Source organism: Lepisosteus oculatus (genome assembly GCF_040954835.1).
Source record: "Lepisosteus oculatus isolate fLepOcu1 chromosome 22 unlocalized genomic scaffold, fLepOcu1.hap2 SUPER_22_unloc_1, whole genome shotgun sequence".
NCBI lineage: Eukaryota > Metazoa > Chordata > Actinopteri > Semionotiformes > Lepisosteidae > Lepisosteus > Lepisosteus oculatus.
In genome coordinates this window covers 1,475,742-1,498,559 of record NW_027167649.1, presented here as the reverse complement: position 1 = coordinate 1,498,559, position 22,818 = coordinate 1,475,742, and positions in this window count along the sequence as shown.

The following is a 22,818-nucleotide window of genomic DNA, read 5'->3' as shown; positions in this document are numbered from 1 at the left end:
GGGCTGAAAAACACGATTTGAAAAGTCTGCTGTTCCTGCCCCATAAGTTACATGGGGGTGACCAAAATTGCAGAAACGTTTATTTCTGCTGAAAAACACGTTTTGACACTTTCTGCACACTGGGGTTAAGAGCTGAGGCAGTGGGCTCTTCTGAGCCTAGCAGCTACATTGGGATTCTACAGTCTGAAAAAACGCATTTATTTCGGGCTGAAATACACGTTTTGAAAAGTCTGCTGTTCCTGCCCCATTAATTACATGTGGGTGACCAAACTTGCAGAAACATGTTTATTTCTGCAAAAAAACACGTTTTCACACTTTCTGCACACTGGGAATAAGAGCTGAGGCAGTTCTCTTCTGAGCCTAGCAGTTACTTTGGGATATAAGAGTTTGAAAAAACGCGTTTATTACGGGCTGAAAAACACGATTTGAAAAGTCTGCTGTTCCTGCCCCATAAGTTACATGGGGGTGACCAATCTTGCAGAAACGTTTATTTCTGCTTAAAAACACGTTTTGACACTTTCTGCACACTGGGGTTAAGAGCTGAAGCAATGGGCTCTTCTGAGCCTAGCAGCTGCATTGGGATTCCACAGTATGAAAAAACGCGTTTATTTCGGGCTGAAAAACACGTTTTGAAAAGTCTGCTGTTCCTGCCCCATTAATTACATGGCGGTGACCAAACTAGCAGAAACATGTTTATTTCTGCTGAAAAACACGTTTTGACACTTTCTGCACACTGGGGTTAAGAGCTGAAGCAATGGGCTCTTCTGAGCCTAGCAGCTGCATTGGGATTCCACAGTATGAAAAAACGCGTTTATTTCGGGCTGAAAAACACGTTTTGAAAAGTCTGCTGTTCCTGCCCCATTAATTACATGGCGGTGACCAAACTAGCAGAAACATGTTTATTTCTGCTGAAAAACACGTTTTGACACTTTCTGCACACTGGGGTTAGAGCTAAAGCAGTGGGCTCTTCTGAGCCTAGCAGTTACATTGGAATTCAACAGTATGAAAAAACGTGTTTATTTCGGGCTGAAAAACACGTTTTGAAAAGTCTGCTGTTCCTGCCCAATAAGTTACATGGGGGTGACCAAAATTGCAGAAACGTTTATTTCTGCTGAAAAACACGTTTTGACACTTTCTGCACACTGGGTTAAGAGCTGAGGCAGTGGGCTCTTCTGAGCCTACCAGCTACATTGGGAATCAACAGTATGAAAAAACGTGTTTATTTCGGGCTGAAAAACACGTTTTGAAAAGTCTGCTGTTCCTGCCCCATAAGTTACATGGGGGTTGACCAAAATTGCAGAAACGTTTATTTCTGCTGAAAAACACGTTTTGACACTTTCTGCACACTGGGGTTAAGAGCTGAGGCAGTGGGCTCTTCTGAGCCTAGCAGCTACATTGGGATTCTACAGTCTGAAAAAACGCGTTTATTTCGGGCTGAAAAACACGTTTTCAAAAGTCTGCTGTTCCTGCCCCATTAATTACATGGGGGTGAAAAAACTTGCAGAAACATGTTTATTTCTGCTGAAAAACATGTTTTGACACTTTCTGCACATGGGTTTAAGAGCTGAGGCAGTGGGCTTCTCTGAGCCTAGCAGTTACATTGGAATTCAACAGTCTGAAAAAACGTGTTTATTTCGGGCTGAAAAACACGTTTTGAAAAGTCTGCTGTTCCTGCCCCTTAAGTTACATGGGGGTGACCAAACTTGCAGAAACGTTTATTTCTGCAAAAAAACACGTTTTCACACTTTCTGCACACTGGGAATAAGAGCTGAGGCAGTTCTCTTCTGAGCCTAGCAGTTACTTTGGGATTCAAGAGCCTGAAAAAACGCGTTTATTTCGGGCTGAAAGACACGATTTGAAAAGTCTGCTGTTCCTGCCCCATAAGTTACATGGGGGTGACCAATCTTGCAGAAACGTTTATTTCTGCTGAAAAACACGTTTTGACACTTTCTGCACACTGGGGTTAAGAGCTGAGGCCGTGGGCTCTTCTGAGCATAGCAGCTACATTGGGATTCAACAGTCTGAAAAAAAGTGTTTATTTCGGGCTGAAAAACACGTTTTGAAAAGTCTGCTGTTCCTGCTACATTAGTTACATAGGGCTGACCAAACTTGCAGAAACATGTTTATTTCTGCTGAAAAACACGTTTTGACACTTTCTGCACACTGGGGTTAGAGCTGAAGCAGTGGGCTCTTCTGAGCCTAGCAGTTACATTGGAATTCAACAGTATGAAAAAAAGCGTTTATTTCGGGCTGAAAGACACGATTTGAAAAGTCTGCTGTTCCTGCCCCATAAGTTACATGGGGGTGACCAATCTTGCAGAAACGTTTATTTCTGCTGAAAAACATGTTTTGACACTTTCTGCACACTGGGGTTAAGAGCTGAGGCCGTGGGCTCTTCTGAGCATAGCAGCTACATTGGGATTCAACAGTCTGAAAAAAAGTGTTTATTTCGGGCTGAAAAACACGTTTTGAAAAGTCTGCTGTTCCTGCTCTATTAGTTACATAGGGCTGACCAAACTTGCAGAAACATGTTTATTTCTGCTGAAAAACACGTTTTGACACTTTCTGCACACTGGGGTTAGAGCTGAAGCAGTGGGCTCTTCTGAGCCTAGCAGTTACATTGGAATTCAACAGTATGAAAAAAAGCGTTTATTTCGGGCTGAAAAACACGTTTTGAAAAGTCTGCTGTTCCTGCCCCATAAGTTACATGGGGGTGACCAAACTTGCAGAAACGTTTATTTCTGCTGAAAAACACGTTTTGACACTTTCTGCACACTGGGGTTAAGAGCTGAAGCAATGGGCTCTTCTGAGCCTAGCAGCTGCATTGGGATTCCACAGTATGAAAAAACGCGTTTATTTCGGGCTGAAAAACACGTTTTGAAAAGTCTGCTGTTCCTGCCCCATTAATTACATGGCGGTGACCAAACTAGCAGAAACATGTTTATTTCTGCTGAAAAACACGTTTTGACACTTTCTGCACACTGGGGTTAGAGCTAAAGCAGTGGGCTCTTCTGAGCCTAGCAGTTACATTGGAATTCAACAGTATGAAAAAACGTGTTTATTTCGGGCTGAAAAACACGTTTTGAAAAGTCTGCTGTTCCTGCCCAATAAGTTACATGGGGGTGAAAAAAATTGCAGAAACGTTTATTTCTGCTGAAAAACACGTTTTGACACTTTCTGCACACTGGGTTAAGAGCTGAGGCAGTGGGCTCTTCTGAGCCTACCAGCTACAATGGGAATCAACAGTATGAAAAAACGTGTTTATTTCGGGCTGAAAAACACGTTTTGAAAAGTCTGCTGTTCCTGCCCCATAAGTTACATGGGGGTGGACCAAAATTGCAGAAACGTTTATTTCTGCTGAAAAACACGTTTTGACACTTTCTGCACACTGGGGTTAAGAGCTGAGGCAGTGGGCTCTTCTGAGCCTAGCAGCTACATTGGGATTCTACAGTCTGAAAAAACGCGTTTATTTCGGGCTGAAAAACACGTTTTCAAAAGTCTGCTGTTCCTGCCCCATTAATTACATGGGGGTGAAAAAACTTGCAGAAACATGTTTATTTCTGCTGAAAAACATGTTTTGACACTTTCTGCACATGGGTTTAAGAGCTGAGGCAGTGGGCTTCTCTGAGCCTAGCAGTTACATTGGAATTCAACAGTCTGAAAAAACGTGTTTATTTCGGGCTGAAAAACACGTTTTGAAAAGTCTGCTGTTCCTGCTCTATTAGTTACATAGGGCTGACCAAACTTGCAGAAACATGTTTATTTCTGCTGAAAAACACGTTTTGACACTTTCTGCACACTGGAGTTAGAGCTGAAGCAGTGGGCTCTTCTGTGCCTAGCAGTTACATTGGAATTCAACAGTATGAAAAAAAGCGTTTATTTTGGGCTGAAAAACACGTTTTGAAAAGTCTGCTGTTCCTGCCCCATAAGTTACATGGGGGTGACCAAACTTGCAGAAACGTTTATTTCTGCTGAAAAACACGTTTTGACACTTTCTGCACACTGGGGTTAAGAGCTGAAGCAATGGGCTCTTCTGAGCCTAGCAGCTGCATTGGGATTCCACAGTATGAAAAAACGCGTTTATTTCGGGCTGAAAAACACGTTTTGAAAAGTCTGCTGTTCCTGCCCCATTAATTACATGGCGGTGACCAAACTAGCAGAAACATGTTTATTTCTGCTGAAAAACACGTTTTGACACTTTCTGCACACTGGGGTTAGAGCTAAAGCAGTGGGCTCTTCTGAGCCTAGCAGTTACATTGGAATTCAACAGTATGAAAAAACGTGTTTATTTCGGGCTGAAAAACACGTTTTGAAAAGTCTGATGTTCCTGCCCAATAAGTTACATGGGGGTGACCAAAATTGCAGAAACGTTTATTTCTGCTGAAAAACACGTTTTGACACTTTCTGCACACTGGGTTAAGAGCTGAGGCAGTGGGCTCTTCTGAGCCTACCAGCTACATTGGGAATCAACAGTATGAAAAAACGTGTTTATTTCGGGCTGAAAAACACGTTTTGAAAAGTCTGCTGTTCCTGCCCCATAAGTTACATGGGGGTTGACCAAAATTGCAGAAATGTTTATTTCTGCTGAAAAACACGTTTTGACACTTTCTGCACACTGGGGTTAAGAGCTGAGGCAGTGGGCTCTTCTGAGCCTAGCAGCTACATTGGGATTCTACAGTCTGAAAAAACGCGTTTATTTCGGGCTGAAAAACACGTTTTCAAAAGTCTGCTGTTCCTGCCCCATTAATTACATGGGGGTGAAAAAACTTGCAGAAACATGTTTATTTCTGCTGAAAAACATGTTTTGACACTTTCTGCACATGGGTTTAAGAGCTGAGGCAGTGGGCTTCTCTGAGCCTAGCAGTTACATTGGAATTCAACAGTCTGAAAAAACGTGTTTATTTCGGGCTGAAAAACACGTTTTGAAAAGTCTGCTGTTCCTGCCCCTTAAGTTACATGGGGGTGACCAAACTTGCAGAAACGTTTATTTCTGCAAAAAAACACGTTTTCACACTTTCTGCACACTGGGAATAAGAGCTGAGGCAGTTCTCTTCTGAGCCTAGCAGTTACTTTGGGATTCAAGAGTCTGAAAAAACGCGTTTATTTCGGGCTGAAAGACACGATTTGAAAAGTCTGCTGTTCCTGCCCCATAAGTTACATGGGGGAGACCAATCTTGCAGAAACGTTTATTTCTGCATTTCTGCTGAAAAACACGTTTTGACACTTTCTGCACACTGGGGTTAAGAGCTGAGGCCGTGGGCTCTTCTGAGCATAGCAGCTACATTGGGATTCAACAGTCTGAAAAAAAGTGTTTATTTCGGGCTGAAAAACACGTTTTGAAAAGTCTGCTGTTCCTGCTCCATTAGTTACATAGTGTAACGAACAGTTCTTTCCGGACCCTATGCGGACGACACAATCCGACGAAGTGGGGGAACACTGGGGAAACGTCATGCAGGAAAACGGGGCTGAAGACAGGGGGGCGTGTCCAAGGTGCGCTGGTGCACGGGGGAGGTGTGGCCGAGGCGAACAATCCCAAAGAATAATCCATAGAGTATCCAAAACACGAAGGTAAGTCCAAAACCAGGAGATCCATCAGAACTCGGAATAAAAACCACGAAGGCCGGGTCGGAACCGGCGGACGAGGAACGGGAACGGAGGTTAAAACCTTAACGGGACCAGGCGCTTCCTGGTCCCGGACTCGCACGATATGGAAATCAGATGCAGAGCCCGGAAGAGCGTCAGCGCCTGGCTTTTAAGGTGGGCAGGGAAAAGGGAGCAGGTGCATGGAATCAAGTCTTGAGTGATAGGGCTGGAGCACCCTTAAGGAGGGGGAGCTAATATCGTGACACATAGGGCTGACCAAACTTGCAGAAACATGTTTATTTCTGCTGAAAAACACGTTTTGACACTTTCTGCACACTGGGGTTAGAGCTGAAGCAGTGGGCTCTTCTGAGCCTAGCAGTTACATTGGAATTCAACAGTATGAAAAAAAGCGTTTATTTCGGGCTGAAAGACACGATTTGAAAAGTCTGCTGTTCCTGCCCCATAAGTTACATGGGGGTGACCAATCTTGCAGAAACGTTTATTTCTGCTGAAAAACACGTTTTGACACTTTCTGCACACTGGGGTTAAGAGCTGAGGCCGTGGGCTCTTCTGAGCATAGCAGCTACATTGGGATTCAACAGTCTGAAAAAAAGTGTTTATTTCGGGCTGAAAAACACGTTTTGAAAAGTCTGCTGTTCCTGCTCTATTAGTTACATAGGGCTGACCAAACTTGCAGAAACATGTTTATTTCTGCTGAAAAACACGTTTTGACACTTTCTGCACACTGGGGTTAGAGCTGAAGCAGTGGGCTCTTCTGAGCCTAGCAGTTACATTGGAATTCAACAGTATGAAAAAAAGCGTTTATTTCGGGCTGAAAAACACGTTTTGAAAAGTCTGCTGTTCCTGCCCTATAAGTTACATGGGGGTGACCAAACTTGCAGAAACGTTTATTTCTGCTGAAAAACACGTTTTGACACTTTCTGCACACTGGGGTTAAGAGCTGAAGCAATGGGCTCTTCTGAGCCTAGCAGCTGCATTGGGATTCCACAGTATGAAAAAACGCGTTTATTTCGGGCTGAAAAACACGTTTTGAAAAGTCTGCTGTTCCTGCCCCATTAATTACATGGCGGTGACCAAACTAGCAGAAACATGTTTATTTCTGCTGAAAAACACGTTTTGACACTTTCTGCACACTGGGGTTAAGAGCTGAGGCAGTGGGCTCTTCTGAGCCTACCAGCTACATTGGGATTCAACAGTATGAAAAAACGTGTTTATTTCGGGCTGAAAAACACGTTTTGAAAAGTCTGCTGTTCCTGCCCCTTAAGTTACATGGGGGTGACCAAAATTGCAGAAACGTTTATTTCTGCTGAAAAACACGTTTTGACACTTTCTGCACACTGGGGTTAAGAGCTGAGGCATTGGGCTCTTCTGAGCCTAGCAGCTACATTGGGATTCTACAGTCTGAAAAAACGCGTTTATTTCGGGCTGAAAGACACGTTTTCAAAAGTCTGCTGTTCCTGCCCCATTAATTACATGGGGGTGACCAAACTTGCAGAAACATGTTTATTTCTGCTGAAAAACATGTTTTGACACTTTCTGCACACTGGGGTTAAGAGCTGAGGCATTGGGCTCTTCTGAGCCTACCAGCTACATTGGGATTCAACAGTATGAAAAAACGTGTTTATTTCGGGCTGAAAAACACGTTTTGAAAAGTCTGCTGTTCCTGCCCCTTAAGTTACATGGGGGTGACCAAACTTGCAGAAACATGTTTATTTCTGTCGAAAAACACGTTTTGACACTTTCTGCACACTGGGGTTAAGAGCTGAGGCAGTGCGCTCTTCTGAGCCTAGCAGCTGCATTGGGATTCCACAGTATGAAAAAACGCGTTTATTTCGGGCTGAAAAACACGTTTTGAAAAGTCTGCTGTTCCTGCCCCATTAATTACATGGCGGTGACCAAACTAGCAGAAACATGTTTATTTCTGCTGAAAAACACGTTTTGACACTTTCTGCACACTGGGGTTAGAGCTAAAGCAGTGGGCTCTTCTGAGCCTAGCAGTTACATTGGAATTCAACAGTATGAAAAAACGTGTTTATTTCGGGCTGAAAAACACGTTTTGAAAAGTCTGCTGTTCCTGCCCAATAAGTTACATGGGGGTGACCAAAATTGCAGAAACGTTTATTTCTGCTGAAAAACACGTTTTGACACTTTCTGCACACTGGGTTAAGAGCTGAGGCAGTGGGCTCTTCTGAGCCTACCAGCTACATTGGGAATCAACAGTATGAAAAAACGTGTTTATTTCGGGCTGAAAAACACGTTTTGAAAAGTCTGCTGTTCCTGCCCCATAAGTTACATGGGGGTTGACCAAAATTGCAGAAACGTTTATTTCTGCTGAAAAACACGTTTTGACACTTTCTGCACACTGGGGTTAAGAGCTGAGGCAGTGGGCTCTTCTGAGCCTAGCAGCTACATTGGGATTCTACAGTCTGAAAAAACGCGTTTATTTCGGGCTGAAAAACACGTTTTCAAAAGTCTGCTGTTCCTGCCCCATTAATTACATGGGGGTGAAAAAACTTGCAGAAACATGTTTATTTCTGCTGAAAAACATGTTTTGACACTTTCTGCACATGGGTTTAAGAGCTGAGGCAGTGGGCTTCTCTGAGCCTAGCAGTTACATTGGAATTCAACAGTCTGAAAAAACGTGTTTATTTCGGGCTGAAAAACACGTTTTGAAAAGTCTGCTGTTCCTGCCCCTTAAGTTACATGGGGGTGACCAAACTTGCAGAAACGTTTATTTCTGCAAAAAAACACGTTTTCACACTTTCTGCACACTGGGAATAAGAGCTGAGGCAGTTCTCTTCTGAGCCTAGCAGTTACTTTGGGATTCAAGAGCCTGAAAAAACGCGTTTATTTCGGGCTGAAAGACACGATTTGAAAAGTCTGCTGTTCCTGCCCCATAAGTTACATGGGGGTGACCAATCTTGCAGAAACGTTTATTTCTGCTGAAAAACACGTTTTGACACTTTCTGCACACTGGGGTTAAGAGCTGAGGCCGTGGGCTCTTCTGAGCATAGCAGCTACATTGGGATTCAACAGTCTGAAAAAAAGTGTTTATTTCGGGCTGAAAAACACGTTTTGAAAAGTCTGCTGTTCCTGCTACATTAGTTACATAGGGCTGACCAAACTTGCAGAAACATGTTTATTTCTGCTGAAAAACACGTTTTGACACTTTCTGCACACTGGGGTTAGAGCTGAAGCAGTGGGCTCTTCTGAGCCTAGCAGTTACATTGGAATTCAACAGTATGAAAAAAAGCGTTTATTTCGGGCTGAAAAACACGTTTTGAAAAGTCTGCTGTTCCTGCCCCATAAGTTACATGGGGGTGACCAAACTTGCAGAAACGTTTATTTCTGCTGAAAAACACGTTTTGACACTTTCTGCACACTGGGGTTAAGAGCTGAAGCAATGGGCTCTTCTGAGCCTAGCAGCTGCATTGGGATTCCACAGTATGAAAAAACGCGTTTATTTCGGGCTGAAAAACACGTTTTGAAAAGTCTGCTGTTCCTGCCCCATTAATTACATGGCGGTGACCAAACTAGCAGAAACATGTTTATTTCTGCTGAAAAACACGTTTTGACACTTTCTGCACACTGGGGTTAGAGCTAAAGCAGTGGGCTCTTCTGAGCCTAGCAGTTACATTGGAATTCAACAGTATGAAAAAACGTGTTTATTTCGGGCTGAAAAACACGTTTTGAAAAGTCTGCTGTTCCTGCCCAATAAGTTACATGGGGGTGACCAAAATTGCAGAAACGTTTATTTCTGCTGAAAAACACGTTTTGACACTTTCTGCACACTGGGTTAAGAGCTGAGGCAGTGGGCTCTTCTGAGCCTACCAGCTACAATGGGAATCAACAGTATGAAAAAACGTGTTTATTTCGGGCTGAAAAACACGTTTTGAAAAGTCTGCTGTTCCTGCCCCATAAGTTACATGGGGGTTGACCAAAATTGCAGAAACGTTTATTTCTGCTGAAAAACACGTTTTGACACTTTCTGCACACTGGGGTTAAGAGCTGAGGCAGTGGGCTCTTCTGAGCCTAGCAGCTACATTGGGATTCTACAGTCTGAAAAAACGCGTTTATTTCGGGCTGAAAAACACGTTTTCAAAAGTCTGCTGTTCCTGCCCCATTAATTACATGGGGGTGAAAAAACTTGCAGAAACATGTTTATTTCTGCTGAAAAACATGTTTTGACACTTTCTGCACATGGGTTTAAGAGCTGAGGCAGTGGGCTTCTCTGAGCCTAGCAGTTACATTGGAATTCAACAGTCTGAAAAAACGTGTTTATTTCGGGCTGAAAAACACGTTTTGAAAAGTCTGCTGTTCCTGCCCCTTAAGTTACATGGGGGTGACCAAACTTGCAGAAACGTTTATTTCTGCAAAAAAACACGTTTTCACACTTTCTGCACACTGGGAATAAGAGCTGAGGCAGTTCTCTTCTGAGCCTAGCAGTTTCTTTGGGATTCAAGAGCCTGAAAAAACGCGTTTATTTCGGGCTGAAAGACACGATTTGAAAAGTCTGCTGTTCCTGCCCCATAAGTTACATGGGGGTGACCAATCTTGCAGAAACGTTTATTTCTGCTGAAAAACACGTTTTGACACTTTCTGCACACTGGGGTTAAGAGCTGAGGCCGTGGGCTCTTCTGAGCATAGCAGCTACATTGGGATTCAACAGTCTGAAAAAAAGTGTTTATTTCGGGCTGAAAAACACGTTTTGAAAAGTCTGCTGTTCCTGCTACATTAGTTACATAGGGCTGACCAAACTTGCAGAAATATGTTTATTTCTGCTGAAAAACACGTTTTGACACTTTCTGCACACTGGGGTTAGAGCTGAAGCAGTGGGCTCTTCTGAGCCTAGCAGTTACATTGGAATTCAACAGTATGAAAAAAAGCGTTTATTTTGGGCTGAAAAACACGTTTTGAAAAGTCTGCTGTTCCTGCCCCATAAGTTACATGGGGGTGACCAAACTTGCAGAAACGTTTATTTCTGCTGAAAAACACGTTTTGACACTTTCTGCACACTGGGGTTAAGAGCTGAAGCAATGGGCTCTTCTGAGCCTAGCAGCTGCATTGGGATTCCACAGTATGAAAAAACGCGTTTATTTCGGGCTGAAAAACACGTTTTGAAAAGTCTGCTGTTCCTGCCCCATTAATTACATGGCGGTGACCAAACTAGCAGAAACATGTTTATTTCTGCTGAAAAACACGTTTTGACACTTTCTGCACACTGGGGTTAGAGCTAAAGCAGTGGGCTCTTCTGAGCCTAGCAGTTACATTGGAATTCAACAGTATGAAAAAACGTGTTTATTTCGGGCTGAAAAACACGTTTTGAAAAGTCTGCTGTTCCTGCCCAATAAGTTACATGGGGGTGACCAAAATTGCAGAAACGTTTATTTCTGCTGAAAAACACGTTTTGACACTTTCTGCACACTGGGTTAAGAGCTGAGGCAGTGGGCTCTTCTGAGCCTACCAGCTACATTGGGAATCAACAGTATGAAAAAACGTGTTTATTTCGGGCTGAAAAACACGTTTTGAAAAGTCTGCTGTTCCTGCCCCATAAGTTACATGGGGGTTGACCAAAATTGCAGAAACGTTTATTTCTGCTGAAAAACACGTTTTGACACTTTCTGCACACTGGGGTTAAGAGCTGAGGCAGTGGGCTCTTCTGAGCCTAGCAGCTACATTGGGATTCTACAGTCTGAAAAAACGCGTTTATTTCGGGCTGAAAAACACGTTTTCAAAAGTCTGCTGTTCCTGCCCCATTAATTACATGGGGGTGAAAAAACTTGCAGAAACATGTTTATTTCTGCTGAAAAACATGTTTTGACACTTTCTGCACATGGGTTTAAGAGCTGAGGCAGTGGGCTTCTCTGAGCCTAGCAGTTACATTGGAATTCAACAGTCTGAAAAAACGTGTTTATTTCGGGCTGAAAAACACGTTTTGAAAAGTCTGCTGTTCCTGCCCCTTAAGTTACATGGGGGTGACCAAACTTGCAGAAACGTTTATTTCTGCAAAAAAACACGTTTTCACACTTTCTGCACACTGGGAATAAGAGCTGAGGCAGTTCTCTTCTGAGCCTAGCAGTTACTTTGGGATTCAAGAGCCTGAAAAAACGCGTTTATTTCGGGCTGAAAGACACGATTTGAAAAGTCTGCTGTTCCTGCCCCATAAGTTACATGGGGGTGACCAATCTTGCAGAAACGTTTATTTCTGCTGAAAAACACGTTTTGACACTTTCTGCACACTGGGGTTAAGAGCTGAGGCCGTGGGCTCTTCTGAGCATAGCAGCTACATTGGGATTCAACAGTCTGAAAAAAGTGTTTATTTCGGGCTGAAAGACACGATTTGAAAAGTCTGCTGTTCCTGCCCCATAAGTTTCATGGGGGTGACCAATCTTGCAGAAACGTTTATTTCTGCTGAAAAACACGTTTTGACACTTTCTGCACACTGGGGTTAGAGCTGAAGCAGTGGGCTCTTCTGAGCCTAGCAGTTACATTGGAATTCAACAGTATGAAAAAAAGCGTTTATTTCGGGCTAAAAAACACGTTTTGAAAAGTCTGCTGTTCCTGCCCCATAAGTTACATGGGGGTGACCAATCTTGCAGAAACGTTTATTTCTGCTGAAAAACACGTTTTGACACTTTCTGCACACTGGGGTTAGAGCTGAAGCAGTGGGCTCTTCTGAGCCTAGCAGTTACTTTGGGATTCAAGAGTCTGAAAAAACGTGTTTATTTCGGGCTGAAAAACACGATTTGAAAAGTCTGCTGTTCCTGCCCCATAAGTTACATGGGGGTGACCAATCTTGCAGAAACGTTTATTTCTGCTGAAAAACACGTTTTGACACTTTCTGCACACTGGGGTTAAGAGCTGAGGCATTGGGCTCTTCTGAGCCTACCAGCTACATTGGGATTCAACAGTATGAAAAAACGTGTTTATTTCGGGCTGAAAAACACGTTTTGAAAAGTCTGCTGTTCCTGCCCAATAAGTTACATGGGGGTGACCAAAATTGCAGAAACGTTTATTTCTGCTGAAAAACACGTTTTGACACTTTCTGCACACTGGGTTAAGAGCTGAGGCAGTGGGCTCTTCTGAGCCTACCAGCTACAATGGGAATCAACAGTATGAAAAAACGTGTTTATTTCGGGCTGAAAAACACGTTTTGAAAAGTCTGCTGTTCCTGCCCCATAAGTTACATGGGGGTTGACCAAAATTGCAGAAACGTTTATTTCTGCTGAAAAACACGTTTTGACACTTTCTGCACACTGGGGTTAAGAGCTGAGGCAGTGGGCTCTTCTGAGCCTAGCAGCTACATTGGGATTCTACAGTCTGAAAAAACGCGTTTATTTCGGGCTGAAAAACACGTTTTCAAAAGTCTGCTGTTCCTGCCCCATTAATTACATGGGGGTGAAAAAACTTGCAGAAACATGTTTATTTCTGCTGAAAAACATGTTTTGACACTTTCTGCACATGGGTTTAAGAGCTGAGGCAGTGGGCTTCTCTGAGCCTAGCAGTTACATTGGAATTCAACAGTCTGAAAAAACGTGTTTATTTCGGGCTGAAAAACACGTTTTGAAAAGTCTGCTGTTCCTGCCCCTTAAGTTACATGGGGGTGACCAAACTTGCAGAAACGTTTATTTCTGCAAAAAAACACGTTTTCACACTTTCTGCACACTGGGAATAAGAGCTGAGGCAGTTCTCTTCTGAGCCTAGCAGTTTCTTTGGGATTCAAGAGCCTGAAAAAACGCGTTTATTTCGGGCTGAAAGACACGATTTGAAAAGTCTGCTGTTCCTGCCCCATAAGTTACATGGGGGTGACCAATCTTGCAGAAACGTTTATTTCTGCTGAAAAACACGTTTTGACACTTTCTGCACACTGGGGTTAAGAGCTGAGGCCGTGGGCTCTTCTGAGCATAGCAGCTACATTGGGATTCAACAGTCTGAAAAAAAGTGTTTATTTCGGGCTGAAAAACACGTTTTGAAAAGTCTGCTGTTCCTGCTACATTAGTTACATAGGGCTGACCAAACTTGCAGAAATATGTTTATTTCTGCTGAAAAACACGTTTTGACACTTTCTGCACACTGGGGTTAGAGCTGAAGCAGTGGGCTCTTCTGAGCCTAGCAGTTACATTGGAATTCAACAGTATGAAAAAAAGCGTTTATTTTGGGCTGAAAAACACGTTTTGAAAAGTCTGCTGTTCCTGCCCCATAAGTTACATGGGGGTGACCAAACTTGCAGAAACGTTTATTTCTGCTGAAAAACACGTTTTGACACTTTCTGCACACTGGGGTTAAGAGCTGAAGCAATGGGCTCTTCTGAGCCTAGCAGCTGCATTGGGATTCCACAGTATGAAAAAACGCGTTTATTTCGGGCTGAAAAACACGTTTTGAAAAGTCTGCTGTTCCTGCCCCATTAATTACATGGCGGTGACCAAACTAGCAGAAACATGTTTATTTCTGCTGAAAAACACGTTTTGACACTTTCTGCACACTGGGGTTAGAGCTAAAGCAGTGGGCTCTTCTGAGCCTAGCAGTTACATTGGAATTCAACAGTATGAAAAAACGTGTTTATTTCGGGCTGAAAAACACGTTTTGAAAAGTCTGCTGTTCCTGCCCAATAAGTTACATGGGGGTGACCAAAATTGCAGAAACGTTTATTTCTGCTGAAAAACACGTTTTGACACTTTCTGCACACTGGGTTAAGAGCTGAGGCAGTGGGCTCTTCTGAGCCTACCAGCTACATTGGGAATCAACAGTATGAAAAAACGTGTTTATTTCGGGCTGAAAAACACGTTTTGAAAAGTCTGCTGTTCCTGCCCCATAAGTTACATGGGGGTTGACCAAAATTGCAGAAACGTTTATTTCTGCTGAAAAACACGTTTTGACACTTTCTGCACACTGGGGTTAAGAGCTGAGGCAGTGGGCTCTTCTGAGCCTAGCAGCTACATTGGGATTCTACAGTCTGAAAAAACGCGTTTATTTCGGGCTGAAAAACACGTTTTCAAAAGTCTGCTGTTCCTGCCCCATTAATTACATGGGGGTGAAAAAACTTGCAGAAACATGTTTATTTCTGCTGAAAAACATGTTTTGACACTTTCTGCACATGGGTTTAAGAGCTGAGGCAGTGGGCTTCTCTGAGCCTAGCAGTTACATTGGAATTCAACAGTCTGAAAAAACGTGTTTATTTCGGGCTGAAAAACACGTTTTGAAAAGTCTGCTGTTCCTGCCCCTTAAGTTACATGGGGGTGACCAAACTTGCAGAAACGTTTATTTCTGCAAAAAAACACGTTTTCACACTTTCTGCACACTGGGAATAAGAGCTGAGGCAGTTCTCTTCTGAGCCTAGCAGTTACTTTGGGATTCAAGAGCCTGAAAAAACGCGTTTATTTCGGGCTGAAAGACACGATTTGAAAAGTCTGCTGTTCCTGCCCCATAAGTTACATGGGGGTGACCAATCTTGCAGAAACGTTTATTTCTGCTGAAAAACACGTTTTGACACTTTCTGCACACTGGGGTTAAGAGCTGAGGCCGTGGGCTCTTCTGAGCATAGCAGCTACATTGGGATTCAACAGTCTGAAAAAAGTGTTTATTTCGGGCTGAAAGACACGATTTGAAAAGTCTGCTGTTCCTGCCCCATAAGTTTCATGGGGGTGACCAATCTTGCAGAAACGTTTATTTCTGCTGAAAAACACGTTTTGACACTTTCTGCACACTGGGGTTAGAGCTGAAGCAGTGGGCTCTTCTGAGCCTAGCAGTTACATTGGAATTCAACAGTATGAAAAAAAGCGTTTATTTCGGGCTAAAAAACACGTTTTGAAAAGTCTGCTGTTCCTGCCCCATAAGTTACATGGGGGTGACCAATCTTGCAGAAACGTTTATTTCTGCTGAAAAACACGTTTTGACACTTTCTGCACACTGGGGTTAGAGCTGAAGCAGTGGGCTCTTCTGAGCCTAGCAGTTACTTTGGGATTCAAGAGTCTGAAAAAACGTGTTTATTTCGGGCTGAAAAACACGATTTGAAAAGTCTGCTGTTCCTGCCCCATAAGTTACATGGGGGTGACCAATCTTGCAGAAACGTTTATTTCTGCTGAAAAACACGTTTTGACACTTTCTGCACACTGGGGTTAAGAGCTGAGGCATTGGGCTCTTCTGAGCCTACCAGCTACATTGGGATTCAACAGTATGAAAAAACGTGTTTATTTCGGGCTGAAAAACACGTTTTGAAAAGTCTGCTGTTCCTGCCCAATAAGTTACACGGGGGTGACCAAAATTGCAGAAACGTTTATTTCTGCTGAAAAACACGTTTTGACACTTTCTGCACACTGGGTTAAGAGCTGAGGCAGTGGGCTCTTCTGAGCCTACCAGCTACAATGGGAATCAACAGTATGAAAAAACGTGTTTATTTCGGGCTGAAAAACACGTTTTGAAAAGTCTGCTGTTCCTGCCCCTTAAGTTACATGGGGGTTGACCAAAATTGCAGAAACGTTTATTTCTGCTGAAAAACACGTTTTGACACTTTCTGCACACTGGGGTTAAGAGCTGAGGCAGTGGGCTCTTCTGAGCCTAGCAGCTACATTGGGATTCTACAGTCTGAAAAAACGCGTTTATTTCGGGCTGAAAAACATGTTTTCAAAAGTCTGCTGTTCCTGCCCCATTAATTACATGGGGGTGAAAAAACTTGCAGAAACATGTTTATTTCTGCTGAAAAACATGTTTTGACACTTTCTGCACATGGGTTTAAGAGCTGAGGCAGTGGGCTTCTCTGAGCCTAGCAGTTACATTGGAATTCAACAGTCTGAAAAAACGTGTTTATTTCGGGCTGAAAAACACGTTTTGAAAAGTCTGCTGTTCCTGCCCCTTAAGTTACATGGGGGTGACCAAACTTGCAGAAACGTTTATTTCTGCAAAAAAACACGTTTTCACACTTTCTGCACACTGGGAATAAGAGCTGAGGCAGTTCTCTTCTGAGCCTAGCAGTTACTTTGGGATTCAAGAGCCTGAAAAAACGCGTTTATTTCGGGCTGAAAGACATGATTTGAAAAGTCTGCTGTTCCTGCCCCATAAGTTACATGGGGGTGACCAATCTTGCAGAAACGTTTATTTCTGCTGAAAAACACGTTTTGACACTTTCTGCACACTGGGGTTAAGAGCTGAGGCCGTGGGCTCTTCTGAGCATAGCAGCTACATTGGGATTCAACAGTCTGAAAAAAAGTGTTTATTTCGGGCTGAAAAACACGTTTTGAAAAGACTGCTGTTCCTGCTACATTAGTTACATAGGGCTGACCAAACTTGCAGAAACATGTTTATTTCTGCTGAAAAACACGTTTTGACACTTTCTGCACACTGGGGTTAGAGCTGAAGCAGTGGGCTCTTCTGAGCCTAGCAGTTACATTGGAATTCAACAGTATGAAAAAAAGCGTTTATTTCGGGCTGAAAGACACGATTTGAAAAGTCTGCTGTTCCTGCCCCATAAGTTACATGGGGGTGACCAATCTTGCAGAAACGTTTATTTCTGCTGAAAAACATGTTTTGACACTTTCTGCACACTGGGGTTAAGAGCTGAGGCCGTGGGCTCTTCTGAGCATAGCAGCTACATTGGGATTCAACAGTCTGAAAAAAAGTGTTTATTTCGGGCTGAAAAACACGTTTTGAAAAGTCTGCTGTTCCTGCCCCATAAGTTACATGGGGGTGACCAATCTTGCAGAAACGTTTATTTCTGCTGAAAAACACGTTTTGACACTTTCTGCACACTGGGGTTAGAGCTGAAGCAGTGGGCTCTTCTGAGCCTAGCAGTTACTTTGGGATTCAAGAGTCTGAAAAAACGTGTTTATTTCGGGCTGAAAAACACGATTTGAAAAGTCTGCTGTTCCTGCCCCATAAGTTACATGGGGGTGACCAATCTTGCAGAAACGTTTATTTCTGCTGAAAAACACGTTTTGACACTTTCTGCACACTGGGGTTAAGAGCTGAGGCATTGGGCTCTTCTGAGCCTACCAGCTACATTGGGATTCAACAGTATGAAAAAACGTGTTTATTTCGGGCTGAAAAACACGTTTTGAAAAGTCTGCTGTTCCTGCCCAATAAGTTACACGGGGGTGACCAAAATTGCAGAAACGTTTATTTCTGCTGAAAAACACGTTTTGACACTTTCTGCACACTGGGTTAAGAGCTGAGGCAGTGGGCTCTTCTGAGCCTACCAGCTACAATGGGAATCAACAGTATGAAAAAACGTGTTTATTTCGGGCTGAAAAACACGTTTTGAAAAGTCTGCTGTTCCTGCCCCTTAAGTTACATGGGGGTTGACCAAAATTGCAGAAACGTTTATTTCTGCTGAAAAACACGTTTTGACACTTTCTGCACACTGGGGTTAAGAGCTGAGGCAGTGGGCTCTTCTGAGCCTAGCAGCTACATTGGGATTCTACAGTCTGAAAAAACGCGTTTATTTCGGGCTGAAAAACACGTTTTCAAAAGTCTGCTGTTCCTGCCCCATTAATTACATGGGGGTGAAAAAACTTGCAGAAACATGTTTATTTCTGCTGAAAAACATGTTTTGACACTTTCTGCACATGGGTTTAAGAGCTGAGGCAGTGGGCTTCTCTGAGCCTAGCAGTTACATTGGAATTCAACAGTCTGAAAAAACGTGTTTATTTCGGGCTGAAAAACACGTTTTGAAAAGTCTGCTGTTCCTGCCCCTTAAGTTACATGGGGGTGACCAAACTTGCAGAAACGTTTATTTCTGCAAAAAAACACGTTTTCACACTTTCTGCACACTGGGAATAAGAGCTGAGGCAGTTCTCTTCTGAGCCTAGCAGTTACTTTGGGATTCAAGAGCCTGAAAAAACGCGTTTATTTCGGGCTGAAAGACATGATTTGAAAAGTCTGCTGTTCCTGCCCCATAAGTTACATGGGGGTGACCAATCTTGCAGAAACGTTTATTTCTGCTGAAAAACACGTTTTGACACTTTCTGCACACTGGGGTTAAGAGCTGAGGCCGTGGGCTCTTCTGAGCATAGCAGCTACATTGGGATTCAACAGTCTGAAAAAAAGTGTTTATTTCGGGCTGAAAAACACGTTTTGAAAAGACTGCTGTTCCTGCTACATTAGTTACATAGGGCTGACCAAACATGCAGAAACATGTTTATTTCTGCTGAAAAACACGTTTTGACACTTTCTGCACACTGGGGTTAGAGCTGAAGCAGTGGGCTCTTCTGAGCCTAGCAGTTACATTGGAATTCAACAGTATGAAAAAAAGCGTTTATTTCGGGCTGAAAGACACGATTTGAAAAGTCTGCTGTTCCTGCCCCATAAGTTACATGGGGGTGACCAATCTTGCAGAAACGTTTATTTCTGCTGAAAAACATGTTTTGACACTTTCTGCACACTGGGGTTAAGAGCTGAGGCCGTGGGCTCTTCTGAGCATAGCAGCTACATTGGGATTCAACAGTCTGAAAAAAAGTGTTTATTTCGGGCTGAAAAACACGTTTTGAAAAGTCTGCTGTTCCTGCTCTATTAGTTACATAGGGCTGACCAAACTTGCAGAAACATGTTTATTTCTGCTGAAAAACACGTTTTGACACTTTCTGCACACTGGGGTTAGAGCTGAAGCAGTGGGCTCTTCTGAGCCTAGCAGTTACATTGGAATTCAACAGTATGAAAAAAAGCGTTTATTTTGGGCTGATAAACACGTTTTGAAAAGTCTGCTGTTCCTGCCCCATAAGTTACATGGGGGTGACCAAACTTGCAGAAACGTTTATTTCTGCTGAAAAACACGTTTTGACACTTTCTGCACACTGGGGTTAAGAGCTGAAGCAATGGGCTCTTCTGAGCCTAGCAGCTGCATTGGGATTCCACAGTATGAAAAAACGCGTTTATTTCGGGCTGAAAAACACGTTTTGAAAAGTCTGCTGTTCCTGCCCCATTAATTACATGGCGGTGACCAAACTAGCAGAAACATGTTTATTTCTGCTGAAAAACACGTTTTGACACTTTCTGCACACTGGGGTTAGAGCTAAAGCAGTGGGCTCTTCTGAGCCTAGCAGTTACATTGGAATTCAACAGTATGAAAAAACGTGTTTATTTCGGGCTGAAAAACACGTTTTGAAAAGTCTGCTGTTCCTGCCCAATAAGTTACATGGGGGTGACCAAAATTGCAGAAACGTTTATTTCTGCTGAAAAACACGTTTTGACACTTTCTGCACACTGGGTTAAGAGCTGAGGCAGTGGGCTCTTCTGAGCCTACCAGCTACATTGGGAATCAACAGTATGAAAAAACGTGTTTATTTCGGGCTGAAAAACACGTTTTGAAAAGTCTGCTGTTCCTGCCCCATAAGTTACATGGGGGTTGACCAAAATTGCAGAAACGTTTATTTCTGCTGAAAAACACGTTTTGACACTTTCTGCACACTGGGGTTAAGAGCTGAGGCAGTGGGCTCTTCTGAGCCTAGCAGCTACATTGGGATTCTACAGTCTGAAAAAACGCGTTTATTTCGGGCTGAAAAACACGTTTTCAAAAGTCTGCTGTTCCTGCCCCATTAATTACATGGGGGTGAAAAAACTTGCAGAAACATGTTTATTTCTGCTGAAAAACATGTTTTGACACTTTCTGCACATGGGTTTAAGAGCTGAGGCAGTGGGCTTCTCTGAGCCTAGCAGTTACATTGGAATTCAACAGTCTGAAAAAACGTGTTTATTTCGGGCTGAAAAACACGTTTTGAAAAGTCTGCTGTTCCTGCCCCTTAAGTTACATGGGGGTGACCAAACTTGCAGAAACGTTTATTTCTGCAAAAAAACACGTTTTCACACTTTCTGCACACTGGGAATAAGAGCTGAGGCAGTTCTCTTCTGAGCCTAGCAGTTACTTTGGGATTCAAGAGCCTGAAAAAACGCGTTTATTTCGGGCTGAAAGACACGATTTGAAAAGTCTGCTGTTCCTGCCCCATAAGTTACATGGGGGTGACCAATCTTGCAGAAACGTTTATTTCTGCTGAAAAACACGTTTTGACACTTTCTGCACACTGGGGTTAAGAGCTGAGGCCGTGGGCTCTTCTGAGCATAGCAGCTACATTGGGATTCAACAGTCTGAAAAAAGTGTTTATTTCGGGCTGAAAGACACGATTTGAAAAGTCTGCTGTTCCTGCCCCATAAGTTACATGGGGGTGACCAATCTTGCAGAAACGTTTATTTCTGCTGAAAAACACGTTTTGACACTTTCTGCACACTGGGGTTAGAGCTGAAGCAGTGGGCTCTTCTGAGCCTAGCAGTTACATTGGAATTCAACAGTATGAAAAAAAGCGTTTATTTCGGGCTGAAAAACACGTTTTGAAAAGTCTGCTGTTCCTGCCCCATAAGTTACATGGGGGTGACCAATCTTGCAGAAACGTTTATTTCTGCTGAAAAACACGTTTTGACACTTTCTGCACACTGGGGTTAGAGCTGAAGCAGTGGGCTCTTCTGAGCCTAGCAGTTACATTGGGATTCCACAGTATGAAAAAACGCGTTTATTTCGGGCTGAAAAACACGTTTTGAAAAGTCTGCTGTTCCTGCCCCATTAATTACATGGCGGTGACCAAACTAGCAGAAACATGTTTATTTCTGCTGAAAAACATGTTTTGACACTTTCTGCACACTGGGGTTAAGAGCTGAGGCATTGGGCTCTTCTGAGCCTACCAGCTACATTGGGATTCAACAGTATGAAAAAACGTGTTTATTTCGGGCTGAAAAACACGTTTTGAAAAGTCTGCTGTTCCTGCCCCTTAAGTTACATGGGGGTGACCAAACTTGCAGAAACATGTTTATTTCTGTCGAAAAACACGTTTTGACACTTTCTGCACACTGGGGTTAAGAGCTGAGGCAGCGCGCTCTTCTGAGCCTAGCAGTTACTTTGGGATTCAAGAGTCTGAAAAAACGTGTTTATTTCGGGCTGAAAAACACGATTTGAAAAGTCTGCTGTTCCTGCCCCATAAGTTACATGGGGGTGACCAAACTTGCAGAAACATGTTTATTTCTGCTGAAAAACACGTTTTGACACTTTCTGCACACTCTGGTTAAGAGCTGAGGCAGTGGGCTCTTCTGAGCCTAGCAGCTACATTGGGATTCTACAGTCTGAAAAAACGCATTTATTTCGGGCTGAAATACACGTTTTGAAAAGTCTGCTGTTCCTGCCCCATTAATTACATGTGGGTGACCAAACTTGCAGAAACATGTTTATTTCTGCAAAAAAACACGTTTTCACACTTTCTGCACACTGGGAATAAGAGCTGAGGCAGTTCTCTTCTGAGCCTAGCAGTTACTTTGGGATATAAGAGTTTGAAAAAACGCGTTTATTTCGGGCTGAAAAACACGATTTGAAAAGTCTGCTGTTCCTGCCCCATAAGTTACATGGGGGTGACCAATCTTGCAGAAACGTTTATTTCTGCTGAAAAACACGTTTTGACACTTTCTGCACACTGGGGTTAGAGCTGAAGCAGTGGGCTCTTCTGAGCCTAGCAGCTGCATTGGGATTCCACAGTATGAAAAAACGCGTTTATTTCGGGCTGAAAAACACGTTTTGAAAAGTCTGCTGTTCCTGCCCCATTAATTACATGGCGGTGACCAAACTAGCAGAAACATGTTTATTTCTGCTGAAAAACACGTTTTGACACTTTCTGCACACTGGGGTTAAGAGCTGAGGCAGTGGGCTCTTCTGAGCATAGCAGCTACATTGGGATTCAACAGTCTGAAAAAACGTGTTTATTTCGGGCTGAAAAACACGTTTTGAAAAGTCTGCTGTTCCTGCTCCATTAGTTACATAGGGCTGACCAAACTTGCAGAAACATGTTTATTTCTGCTGAAAAACACGTTTTGACACTTTCTGCACACTGGGGTTAGAGCTGAAGCAGTGGGCTCTTCTGAGCCTAGCAGTTACATTGGAATTCAACAGTATGAAAAAAAGCGTTTATTTCGGGCTGAAAGACACGATTTGAAAAGTCTGCTGTTCCTGCCCCATAAGTTACATGGGGGTGACCAATCTTGCAGAAACGTTTATTTCTGCTGAAAAACATGTTTTGACACTTTCTGCACACTGGGGTTAAGAGCTGAGGCCGTGGGCTCTTCTGAGCATAGCAGCTACATTGGGATTCCACAGTATGAAAAAACGCGTTTATTTCGGGCTGAAAAACACGTTTTGAAAAGTCTGCTGTTCCTGCCCCATTAATTACATGGCGGTGACCAAACTAGCAGAAACAT